The sequence below is a fragment of the Phoenix dactylifera genome, chromosome 14 (assembly GCF_051530095.1).
Source record: "Phoenix dactylifera cultivar Ajwa chromosome 14, Ajwa_hap1_PhDact_Kaust_v1.1, whole genome shotgun sequence".
Taxonomy (NCBI): domain Eukaryota; kingdom Viridiplantae; phylum Streptophyta; class Magnoliopsida; order Arecales; family Arecaceae; genus Phoenix; species Phoenix dactylifera.
In genome coordinates this window covers 6,626,431-6,639,473 of record NC_143203.1, presented here as the reverse complement: position 1 = coordinate 6,639,473, position 13,043 = coordinate 6,626,431, and the positions used below count along the sequence as shown (strand labels likewise).

General features: G+C 39.6%; 1 pseudogene across 1 annotated transcript; it reads right to left on the bottom strand.

The window, feature by feature from the left end:
* Positions 1 to 1,968: 1,968 nt before the first annotated feature.
* LOC120103920 (uncharacterized) lies at positions 1,969 to 8,404 on the bottom strand (annotated as a pseudogene). The gene is made up of 8 exons (XR_015973083.2): positions 8,026 to 8,404; positions 6,565 to 6,598; positions 6,177 to 6,404; positions 5,809 to 5,898; positions 3,182 to 3,247; positions 3,001 to 3,092; positions 2,557 to 2,604; positions 1,969 to 2,481 (listed from the first exon to the last, which is right to left on the bottom strand). The product of XR_015973083.2 is annotated as an uncharacterized LOC120103920 (transcript).
* Between the last annotated feature and the right edge of the window lie 4,639 nt (positions 8,405 to 13,043).

Sequence of the window (13,043 nt, the reverse complement as noted above, 5' to 3'; positions counted from 1 at the left end):
TCATTCCCTTAGGATTTCTCTTCCTTTTCCTTAGATTCTTTCATGATGGCTCCCAAGAGAGCGTCTGCATCCCGCGGGAAGCACCCCCTTGTGGTGGGCAACGCAGAGAAACGGTCCAAGGTAAGGAACGAGCCGGCTCATTCCGAGTTCGCGGCTCCTTCCTCCCTAAGACCAGATCCCTCGCGTCCGTGCGCCGGGAGGGTAATCACGACCGGGAGAAAAGTCGATTTCGACTTCCTCTCACGGAAAGGATTCACCCTAAGACATCATCTTAAGGCACAAGGTCTAGAGTTCCTTTGTTCACTAAACCTTCCCACTTATCCTGGTCTAGTGAGAGAGTTCTTCAGCACCGCTAGTAGGGGTGGCGGTGGCATTACCAGGTGGGTAGCAAATGTCAAGGTAGTCATCACCGAATCTCTACTCTCTAGACTCTTGAACCTTCCTAATGTAGGTGCCTCTCCTTTATCACATTCTGATAGGGCTGAGGCTCTTAGGACCATTCTAGATAGAACCTGAGAGTCCTCTAGAGGAGGTGTCCGCTAATTAGTTAAACGTTGAGATGCGGCTTCTTCTAAGCATCATTGATAGAGTCATTTTCCCCAAAACTGGTCGTTTCGACTTCATCTCTGAGAAAGATCTTGCTGTTATGTATTACATCATTAAGGAGCTTCCTCTAAACCTCTCTCAACTCATCTTTCTTCATATTTGTGAAGCCCCAACAAAGCTAGGACCAGTCTCCCTTACGGGATGGTCTTCACCTTAATTTTTAGGGACTTTAGGATATCTATTTCTAAGGGGGAGCCCTCTCGCTTACTTCGTTTTACGGATTTCGTAGACGAGAGAACCCTTCATAGAATGGGTTTTCATCGAATAGAGGGTGCCTGGATTAGGAGACCCATAGACCCTGCTGCTTCTCCTTTTGCTCCACATCTTGATATTCCCCCTACCTCCTCAAAGATTCCTTCTGCTCCCACTAATATTCCCTCTGATTCCACACAAATCCCATCTTCATCTACCTGTGCTCCACCACCATCCACTACTTCTGCTTCTGCTTCCTTCCAATTGAATGAAGATCTGATAAGGACCTTAGTGAGCAGAGTTGCAGATGAAGTGGCTTCAAGAAACCAAGTTTAATTCACAAGATTATCTGAGCAAATCTCTCAGCTACAGGAGAGACAGATTGCTCAGGAGAGAGCCTTGGTGGAGGAGCTTCAAAGCATTCAGCGAAGGCTTACTGAGTTAGATAGCCAGATAGATATCTTGGAGTTTTCCAAGAAGGCTGCACTGCTCAGAGGTAGAATAGAAAGATCAACTGACTAGATCATAAATTCCATGAGTGATCTTTACGAACTTCACGAACTTCAGAAGAACAAGTTTTTCTCCATTATTGCTTCTTTGGAGCATATCACACTTGCCTTGGAGCGTCAGCTTAGTGGTCATGCATCTTCATCTAGACCACCCACTGGAGGACGCCGCTCCACTCACCATTATGAGACCTCCTCGGATTCATCTTCGAAGTGATTGTGATTATGTACTGAATTGACCTAAATTTTGATGTATTTTTGCATACTCAATGTAATACATCTGCAATGCAATGAAATTTCCTTTTGAGCAATTCAATTTTTGTCTTTTCTTGTGCAGTACATTTCTGTCATTCTTCTTTTTGCTGATGACAAAAAGGGGAAGAAGAAGAAAGAATTATGCAATGAAAAAGGAAGAATTAAGAGAAGAATTAAGTATGTGGGGATGAATAAAAAACATTTGGGGTCATGCATTGTTAAAAATTAAAAATTGTTATGCCCTGATACATTGGATGATTGTAGCTCTAATGTATTGACTGAATCTAGCTCTGATACATTGAATGAATGATGAATTAAAGCATAAATTCAGATTGAGAAGCTTTTAATAGTAAAGAATGAAAAGAATCGAAGAAAATTGAAATCCTATAGAGATAAGACAATAAGTATATGACTAAAAGCAATTCATTAAGTGAGTATAAGCAAAACAATTGATGTTTGATCCAACAATTGACTAGTTTCAAAAACTTTCATTACATTTGAATGCAACCCTAGAATTCAAAGCATCATGATTATCACAACTCCACTGTACGATAGAAGGGATCTGAGTCTCCGATGAACAGGCTGTACACATCATTCTATGTGATCCTTTCGGTCTGCCTCTCGTAGTCAATAATGTATAACAACATCCAAAGCTCATTACAAATTTACAATTCTTGACAAGATATGGGAAACTGGTGGAAGGAAACTGCACTTAGAATTCTTCTCATCATGTCTATGCAAAAAAAATATTGTTTATTGCCCTCCAATGAATCTAATTTTGCATGGAAAACACGATCTTCAATACTAATATGACCTCATGTATGCATGGGAGAAAAATCTAGGGAAAAATGTTATCTTCACTTTTACAATTAGACTATATAGGCCATAACAAGGAACGTGAACCAATGCCAAGCTTAAGTACCTGCAAGATAAGTTAGCCATCTGAATCTCGCGTAGAATGAAAAAGAGGAGGAGAACTGAAAAAGATGATGCTTACCACAGTGGTGCCCAGCGAGTTGAGAGCTCAAGAAAAGGGTATGGCCACCTGATGAGGTGCCAATTATTAACATCATATTACCTCCAAATTGGAGGATATGCAAAACCTAACTCTCAATTAATCAAAAACTAATATGAAGCATGTGTAGCATGTTCGAACTTTAAGATGCTGAACCGTAAAGAGATAAATTGCATTACTAAAATGTAGAATAAGAACTACATTCAACTAACTGCATTTGATGCATAAGTTTTTGAGGAAAATATTCTATCCATGCTATTGCATAAGAAAATAATTTGTCCAGGAGATAAGGCTCAAAATGTTGTATCATCCCATACGTTGTAAAAATGTGATTAAGATTGCCAAATTCATGTGTGTTATAGTTATGCATATGTCGATATCACGAAGGAATAGCTGCATCCTTCAGTGGAAAAGAAAAGTACTTACCATGAAAAACCACAAGCGTGCAAAACCCACTGGAAAATTACATATATACAACTCCAGAGAACGAAATACGCCATACAGAACCAAGGAAAAGGCTGAAAAAGATATTTTAAGATTCACTTGTATAGTGTCAAACAGAAAATACTATAGTAAGTGATCGACTTTCCATTAGCAAAATACTGACCAGGCTATTGAGGGCGGTGTCAAGCACAAGAAAAACAAGATTCAAAGAGTGCATGCAACCCATGACCTGCCAAACAAAGCTCAACAAGATGAGCAAAAGAACAAACATGGCAAGATAAGGATTCTTGAACATTTTATAGTTTCTTGCAGAGCCATGAAGGAAAATAACAGAGGATTCTCATATATGACAAAGTAGTCCAATTCAAATTGTATACCAATTATTCATTGCCTTCACCTTTTTATTTTCTTGTCCAGGTGTTTAGCCTTTACAACACTATGACCATCATCAAGAGTTCAGGACTAGTTTTACGGTTTCTTGTTAGCTCGCTACAAAGCTGTCGTGCACCTTCTCTCTCTCTCCCATTTACATCGCACTCTCTCCCCCACATGACCATCACCTTCCCCCAGTCAACCCACAAAAAGGAGACCCTGCACCATTATTTTTGGAAGCCCCACCAACTCCTCCTCTGGTGATGCCCCGCCATCATTTCAGCCTGTATCCTACATCCCACCACCTTCTCCAGGACCACGTCTCCCATTTTGTGTTTTTTTAGCATCCAGACACCTGTAATATTATGTTTCATGTCGAAAAGTACAATACTGACAATACCATCCCATTCTACCAGTATTTAACTCCATGATTATGGGTCTAATAGTCGAAAATGGCACTCAAGTTAGAGTTTGTTTATTCAGCATAAATGGAGGAATTATTTTGCCAACAAAAGTGGAATCATGAAAGACTAATGAGAGGATTTTGTTGGCCGCATTCACACCCGTCGCGTGTGAGCCGCCGTTGTACCAAAAAAAAAAAGACTAATGAGAGGGCAGGTAATGAGAAGGCAGGGGACAGTGCTCGAGTCTCAAAAAGGTTGTGAAAACCCTTGATCAACCATAATTTGATCCCTATGCATGAGACTATTTGATCCCCGGTGCCCTACCCCCTTCACACAAGAACCCATGAACAATTAAGAACATAGCACGCAGCTATCCCCTCCTCTCATCCCATGCATGTCGCAGTCTATCTGGCTTTCCTCTCTCCACCACCCTCGTCATTGCCCCTGACTAGGTTAATCTAGATTCAAAATTATAGACAAACTTTTAAAAGATAAGAACCTAAAATTCAATATGACATAAAATAGTAAAATGGAACGTACTTCCAAGAGCAACATAAATTAAAGCGGCCTCAATCAAAATCAACATTCACGTGCATAACAATATAGTTGTGTTCAATCTGTTGACAGAGGAAGGGATAAAAACAAGGGCACCTTGATAGAACAGGAGCATGTAGAGAGTTAGTTCTAGTGTTATATGACCAAAGCATGCTCTTGTGACATAAATGAAAATATACCAAGACAGGTAAACCTGAGATGCACATGGATCAACATGTTGACCACTAAAGAGAATCCACATAGTCCAACACACAAAATGAGCACAGCAGACAAAAACACAGGTTGATGCATGACAAAAAGAAAAACGAACAGCGACAATAAAAAATGAGCAGGCAAAAGTAGAGTTTGAGCAGCACCATAGATAATAAACTGGTGGAGAACCAACTGAAATGATATAGGCAAGTGCATTAAGATCTAAGGAGAGATTAGTCAGAATAGAGACTTGGATATGTATCAAGGGTTTAAGAATTAAGGAAAAAAATAAAAATAACACAAACCCTGGTTAGATGTAGGAATGAGAAATGTTGACACCAATTGCGGATGTAGCTGTTAATGCTAAGCAGTGGTGAAGAATGATTGATGATATCATCCCAAAGGAGCTAACATAATGCTTGCTGGCTATTTTGTCATAATGTCTTAAACATGATCCCCATGCTACATTCAATACTTTGGTATATTACACTTATATTAAGACTATCATGCAGTACCACTGGATATAACAACGTATTGCGAAGAAATAAAAGCAAAAGTAAAACCGGCTGACTAGAAGTCTCACATTATAGAAGAAGTCGAATGAATAAAAGACCAACTAGCTTGTGATGTTTTGATATAAAGACTAATTATTCCCAAGAAGCTGCAATGAACTAGCTCTTTCTATTGTTTAATGTTAATTGGTCTGTCTAACTTTATTATCTACTATTGCCCTTCAACACTGCTTCTTTTTTATTTGCTTTATTTGTATACACATGGTAAAATACGTATTCAACAATATCAGATTTACATGTAGAATGAAGAAAAAGCTTTGCTCGTGCAGATGTATTCCATGAAGTCAAGAAGCTCGAAGAGATCTGCTTGTGATGTTTCACCAGGCCACCCTCGCATCAGATAATGACTTGAAGTGCTATCCTTAACCAGTTGACATGTAAACTTTGGATTATGATGTTGTCTTACCTCCCAAAACTCGGAAGAGCATGGGTATATTTTTTTCATTATTTACCACCAGTAGTACAAGAAAGATAAATGTACCTTTCATGAAAAACTATTATTAAGGTTAACAAATATCTCATAACATGCCTGCCTCTATATATCAATTAAAACATTTACTAAAAGCACCAACTTAAGTATATCAAAATAAAAAAGCAAACAACTCACCAGCTTTCATGATTAGTTAGGCTTAGAAGCAGAGTGATCAAGCATTTAGCTTTTTATTACAAAGATGATTCAAGTACTGGGTACGCACCAGGTCCAGACTGAAATTCTCTGCTGACAAAAATGGTACCAGGAGAACCCAAAAGATGACATCCGTCAACACAACAGCACCTGCACTAGTCTGTTCAAGTAAATGGATCAATTTTAATGATTAAACCCATTAGAATAACTAAATCAATAAAAAACAATCAGACAACAGGATAATTGTTAATTTTTTCATGAGCTGCAGAAAATCATAATATTTCGATCTTTTTAGTGAACTTTAATCTATACTTGCAAATATGGAGTCTGTTATTTAATATTGAAATTGAGGGTTGTTTGTAAAAGCATCAAGACTCATAGGTAACAATTAGTGAACTGTGGATCTAACATGATAGTTCACAGTTATTAGATACCAACCTGATAAGTGACTTGCATAATGTATCCCCAAAATCCAGCTTTTTGCTCATTCTCTCCTTGCTCATAGTAGCTTTGCAATTTGATTGTTTTCCTGTTTCTATTTGGCCCAGAATTCATCGCAGGCCTATTCTCTTCACAATCCCTTTTAATACATTCATCAGCCTCCTCTATTTCAGTAACACGTTTTGAATAAATCCAGCAGCCATGAGCAGATATTGAAGTGGCAATCTATTGCAGGAAAGAAATCATTAGGCTAAACGACTTGTATATGATAAAAGAATGTGAGTGGTCATGCATTCTGCAATAAAAGACTCATCATTGCTATCAAAGCACTCTCAGCATGAAATCTTAATATAATAGTACGAAAGAGTGAGATATCGAAATATACCAGAAAATAGATGATGACTAATGAAAAGGTCCACCTGCAAATCATTCGTCCAGAAAAGAAGAGTTTAGACAATTCTCAATAAATTAAACAAAGACCATAGCTACGATTTCTTATCTGATTCAATTAATATATGTATAAAAATGTGATTTATCAAGTGAGTCTAACTTAAAGCTAGGTAGTTACAAATATCGGCATGGAATGGAGTATGGATACTACCCCCAACTTTCATATCATCTTTACATTTTATAAAGCAGTAAAAGTTAATCGAACAGATAAACATGAGAACATAAGCAAGAAGAAGTAAAGTGGCACACCTACTGATTAATTAATCAATCAAAGCCCATGGTAGGGAAGAGAAACTATAAAATGACAACAACTTCAACCACTGGGAAGGGAAGCAGATGAAAAGCATAAGCTTGGTGGTCTAAATGCCAAACTGATACACGATTGCAAGCACCCTCAGCCTAAAAGAATAAGATGAAACCAATAGCTTCAGGTACATCATTGGCAAAGGATTGCAAACTTTTCCCTTGTTATCATGTAATGCACAATTTCAAGCTAGGGCCTAAATGACGAAGTCAAATTTCTAAGATACTCCATATACTGAGCTCCAAATAAAAAACTGCATTCTTAGCCATGATAGACTGGTAAAAGCTCAAAAATCCTCTCTTAAAATGTGATAAATAAATAGCTGCAGAAATAAGGCACGAACCACAAGGACAGCAAACAATTCTACTGATTCACTAATATAGGTCTACAAATGCTAGTGGTCCAAGTTTTCTCTTCAAGAGAGTAAAATATAGTTTGTCGGCAACAACCTTTGGGACAATTCATCAAAGACTTAAATTAGTTGAGTTGAAACAGCAGCGCACAAGCATTACCATAACCATGACCATCATGCCTTGTCCCAACTATTTGGCTCGGCTTTGAGAATTATCATTCACCAAGTATTCCTCTTTAGATCTATCTATCACGCTACTTCAAGCTTTTTTAGATCCCTTTTCACAATCCGTCCATGTTACCTGAGGTCTTTTCCTTTTCTCCTTCCCTTGAATCCTCCAACTCATACCTAGTCTTGTAAAATCCTTGGACTTTTAAGTCACTACAACCATGATGCAGTTCTGTGCAGACCATATATGATCCATATAAAGCCAAAACAACAAAACAGGACAACTGGAGGGCAATTCAGGAAGCTTCTGGGATCAGTTCTATACTACCTGTTAAAAAGTTCTAATTTTTAACTCTTATTTGCACATATAACAATATTAAAAAGCACCAATCTGCGGTGAAATTATGCACACTGGATTTACAGACCAGAAAGACTGGAATTGGTTTCTGTTACGGAAAAAGTTCAAATTTTTAGCATTAATTGGCACAAATAAGTTATTATAAGCAGAAAATTGAGAAAAAATCCTGCACTTTCGATTACTACCAGAAGAACTCGAATCTAATAGGGCTTACTGAGTGTAGAGTAGAAGGCGAAGGCGCCGTCGAAGAGAACCATCTGGTACAGCAAGCAGGACAAGACAACGAGTGCAAGTCCTCGACAAGCTAAGAGCCAGAGGGGATTCGCCCCCTTCCAGCACGGGATCCATAGATCAACGGCTGTCAGAGGATCTGCCCTCGCTCTAGGGATCACGGCCATCGCCACGGCGGCGGCGGAGTCGATGATCAGAAAGCAGACGGGCACTTGCCATCGAATCCAGTAGCCCAGCCCTCCCTCCTCGCATTCCGCCATGATCGCCGGCTGCCGGAAACCCTAGGTCTCCGCCGGCGGAGAGAACGACGGAGAAACCCCTCAAATATTTTTCCTTTCAAATATTTTTCTGAAAAATTGATAATATAACATCCGAGAAATTGATTTTTGCATGCTCCATTAGTCATAAAAAAAAGTGGTCCGTGGCTTATACCTGGCTGTGCATCTACTTTTTTTTTATTATTATATTAAATAAATGTCATATTTTTAATAAAAAAATTAAACTATTCCACAATTAAAACTCTGCCTCTTAATATTTGGTTTTCTAGTTTCCTAGGACTCAGTTTTGTTTGCGGAAAAAAAAAAAAGAAAAAAGTATGATCAACAGAAAAACTAAAAAGAGTTTTCCATTTAATTTGAATTTTCAAAAGAGAAAGATAAAAAAGTACCATTTTCATGAAAATAAGATTTTCATATTTCGTAGAAAAAAAAATCTACGAGGACTCGTTTGATTTGTGAAAAGATTTTTTTCTTACTAAAATATTGTTCTTAAAAAGATGATTCACGAAAATATGTACTTAAAAAATTGTTTTGGCATGTTTGGTTGATCATACGAAAGTGACACATTTCAAAGTAGTTTATATTTAGTTGAGCATTTACTTTCTTAGAAAAATTGTATGAAATACATATTATATCTCTGTCTTTTTTTGCTTTAACAGGTTAATCATACAATGCGTGCATGAACACACTAATAAAATAAGAAAATACAAGTTTACGGAGTGTCCGAGGCAACTTCCCCTCTCCTAATCATAGGGTACTCCTTCTATGGTTAGCCACATAAGTAGCCACCCAATCGGCAGCCTTGTTGGCCTCTCTAAATACATGCTTGCCCTGGAAGGCCCCCACCATCCCTCATTATCATCCAAATATTCCGGAGCAAAGGGTGGTCCGAACTTGCATCTCTCGGACCCCTGGATCCAACTAATCACTGTGGTCGAGTCGCCCTCCAGGATGACCGAACTGGCATGTAGTACTCACCTCGCATGTTGAAGGCCCACCCATGCAGCCCTCAACTCCACTCTGGGGACCGAAATGTCGAATAATTGACAGCCGCCCGCTGCCACCACCCTGGAGTACAGATTTTATATGACAAAACCCGCACCTCCCCTCATGCCTCCGTTCAAAACAACCCCATCGAAGTTGACCTTAAGGAAACTTGGGAGTAGGGGCTCGCAGGTAAAGAACACCATCTGAGAGGCTGCTTGAGAAGAGAGGGAACCTCAGGTATCTCGAGCTATCAAAGGTCCATCAAAAAGGAAAGTGTGATTGATCTAACGGCTTCTTGCACCTGGGCGTGCTCCGCCACAAACCTCGGTGACAGCCTGCGCTCACCAAAAGTACGAACGTTTCTTACTAGCTAGATCTAATACGCTATGCAAGTCGCTCTAACGGCCTCTTGGCGTGTTTGTGGACTACCCGAACACTAGCGAATCACTTGTAGGAATTACACAATCTAGCTCCAGGCCTCCCGTGGAGTCCCTGCCCACTGCCAAGTCAACCTCGCCCATGTGCACTGAAACAACACGTGGTCCACCATCTCATCAACACCACACCTCCCGTACTTGGAGGGATCCTCACATCTACTCATTACTGCTCTCGTCGGAAGGCGTTCCCAAACCACCTTTCATAAAAAGAGTGCCACCCTCGGGTGAAGACCGAATCTTCAAATCCAAGTGCAGTCTGGCCCTGCCTCATACTCCCACTGGATAACATAGGAGAGATCCCCCAACCTAACGCTGGTCCTGCACGAGGTGCCCCAAACCCTGATACTGGTCCCGCACAATCCGAGGCCGGGAGAGACCGGACCCTCTCGGCAAGATGCGCCCTAAACAACTGTCGTAGCTTGGTCTCATCCAACTCTGCCCCTCCTGGTACTAGGAGGTCGCACAACTGCTGTCCCTCTACTGCCACAGCATCAACCGTGGTCGGCCAACTCCTCAAAAGAAAGGCATCCATCTACGGGTTGCCGGCCACATCCTTGCTCTGCCCATCACCTATCAGCCACCTGGTGTTTGTCGAAATGGTACCTATTATATCCTTAATAAACGGAAATACTCTACCTATGGATTTTGATGGCTTAAGGATACTTTAAAAAAAAAAGATCCCAATTTCCAAACAGTGAGTATATAGCTTTTCCATGTCCCTTATGGTTTTTCTTTCCCATGAAATCTAAGAATCTTATTCCAATGGGAATACTACTTTTCCATCTTTCTCCTTTGAAAACTTCAACCAAATAAGAGGTATTTCTTTATTTTTTCGTTGACTATACTTTTTTTTCTACTTTTTCCATGAACAAAATGAATCCTCATAGAAATGGAAAAGTTACTTCTCTACCGATTGGGAATTGAGATTCTTTTTCTTTTTGAAAACTACTCTTAAGTCATCCAAATCCGTGGATAAGGCTTTTTCCTTCATTAAGGGCATAATAGATCTTTCACACAACTTTCCAAAAAAAGTAAATACTCAACCAAACATAAGCCACTCTATAATATACCAATTTTTCATGGTCAACCAAACATGCTAAAACTATTTTTTCAGGCATTATATTTCTAAAAATCAGCTTTTCAGAAAAAAATATTTTCGTGAGTAAAAATTCTTCCTATAAACCAAACGAGTCCGAAAAGCTTTGGCATACTTTTGAAAAAAAAAAATTATCCCAATTTCTAATCATAAGAATTGACCTTTTCATGTCCTATGTGGATTTTTTTCCATAAAATATGAAAATCTTATTCCTATATAAAAGCTATTTTCTCATCTCTCTTCTTTAAAAACTCTAATCAAGCATGAGGTATTTCTCCATTTTTCCATTGACCATACTTTTTCTCTCCTCTTCCTGTGAACTAAATGAGTCCTACATGCATGCATCATGCACTCCATGTTCGCAACATTTGGAGAAGTTATATCCTACATCTTATGCACCATGTGGCTGTGCACCACATAATCATAGATAAGCTGATTGGCATGATGCATAGCCATATTGGTGCACATGGTATAGAGTATAATATCTCCAGCACTAATATTAAGAGGTGGGACAAAAATAAATTTTGAATTAAAAATTAATTAAGATAGTAGATCATTTTCAAATAGCGCTAATCATGAACTAGACTTGGGCATAGAAAAGATCAAATTTTGAATTGTTGGGGCTCGAAGTCTAATTAAAAATGAATAAAGTTTAAACCCGAGGTCTGCCCGGGACCACCTCTGTTCTCAAATAAGACCTGCGTACCAAAAGCTATGTCGCACGTCTCTACCGTTTCATCTCTAGCTCTTCCTAGACATTGCCGAGGTCCTTCACTATTTCAATTATTGGACTATTGTGGGTGGGTCGAAACATGCCACAATTAATCATCGTACGCCTTACAATCAGACCCATAATCTTCTCCACTAGGAAATGCAATTAACTAGGAAGTAAGGAATAAAATTATATACCATCCCAGAACAAAGCAAAGGCAGAAGAAATAGTGGGCATTTAAAAGCCTTCGCTTTTTAAACTTCTAGTGACGCTTTATTTTGATTACGAACATGCATAAAAGCTCTTAACAAAGATTTGTTATTGAGAACCAGAATACACAAAATGCGCTTTGAAATCTCAACACAAACTATTTCAAGCATTCTACCAGACTTTATTCTAAATCATTATCACCAAGAATTCACCTAGTTGATCTCCAAATGCATGCTTCAATAGTTAATATCCAATCGTTTTATAGGCTGGGAAGGGGTAGAGAAGAAGGGGCAAAAGACAGCACAAAAATTAAACAAGGAAACAATTAAGCATGCATCACATCTACCCTACTCCCACTTCTAGGTAGAACGCAAAGGATTACATACATACTCGGTATAGTACAACATGATGCCGAAGTCGTAAGTCCTTATATCCCAGAATAGGACGGCGGCCATGGTGACGACAGCGGCGAACCTAAGCCCGAGCAGGAACACAGGGTGAACTACTCGCCACCGGCTCATCCATAGCTGGCATGAGCCCACGTAGCTGGTCATGGGCCCATCTCCGGTGGCCAGCAAGCTCTCATGCTTGGCATCATCGTCTCGGCGCCGCCCTTGTTCGCCGGCTAGTATTGCCCATAGGGAGCCGGCGACTGCTCCAACGACGACGGCGAGGCAGAGGAGGTGATACCAGTGGACCGAGAAGGCCATCAGGGGCCTTCAAGGCAAAGGGCGCCTATATCACTATGCTATGGCTGGCTCTCTCTCTTCTCTCTCTATCTAACTATCTATTTGCAAGCTGGTACTGTGTGGTCTGTGGAACCACGTTGGGATGTTTCTGGCCTATGTGGCCACCACCACCGACACTTCGATATTTTGACAGTTACTTCTGAGAACAGCCTTGATTGAGGTCTGTTGTTGGGGCAAAAAAAAAAAACTTACACGGATCTTTGCAAATAAATAAATAAATAAAATGATGGCCCACTTATGGAAGATGTGGAGATGAAATATTTGGGCAGGGTTCTATCTTTCGCGCAAAAAAAAAAAAAATTCACCTTTCTTCATAGGAATCCACCCTTCGATTGCATAAGGTTGCTTTGTGATCTATACCGATGGATGACTAAAAAATTTTGAGATGCTTTTGAGACTTGTGCAGAATGAGATCTAACAATTAATATTGTGAAGAAAAATCCGTCATCCTTTCACGCCAAAGACATCCCAATTGATTGCCTTTATCCCATATTAATAGATCTTGTCACACGAGATTCACATGAAAGGAAGC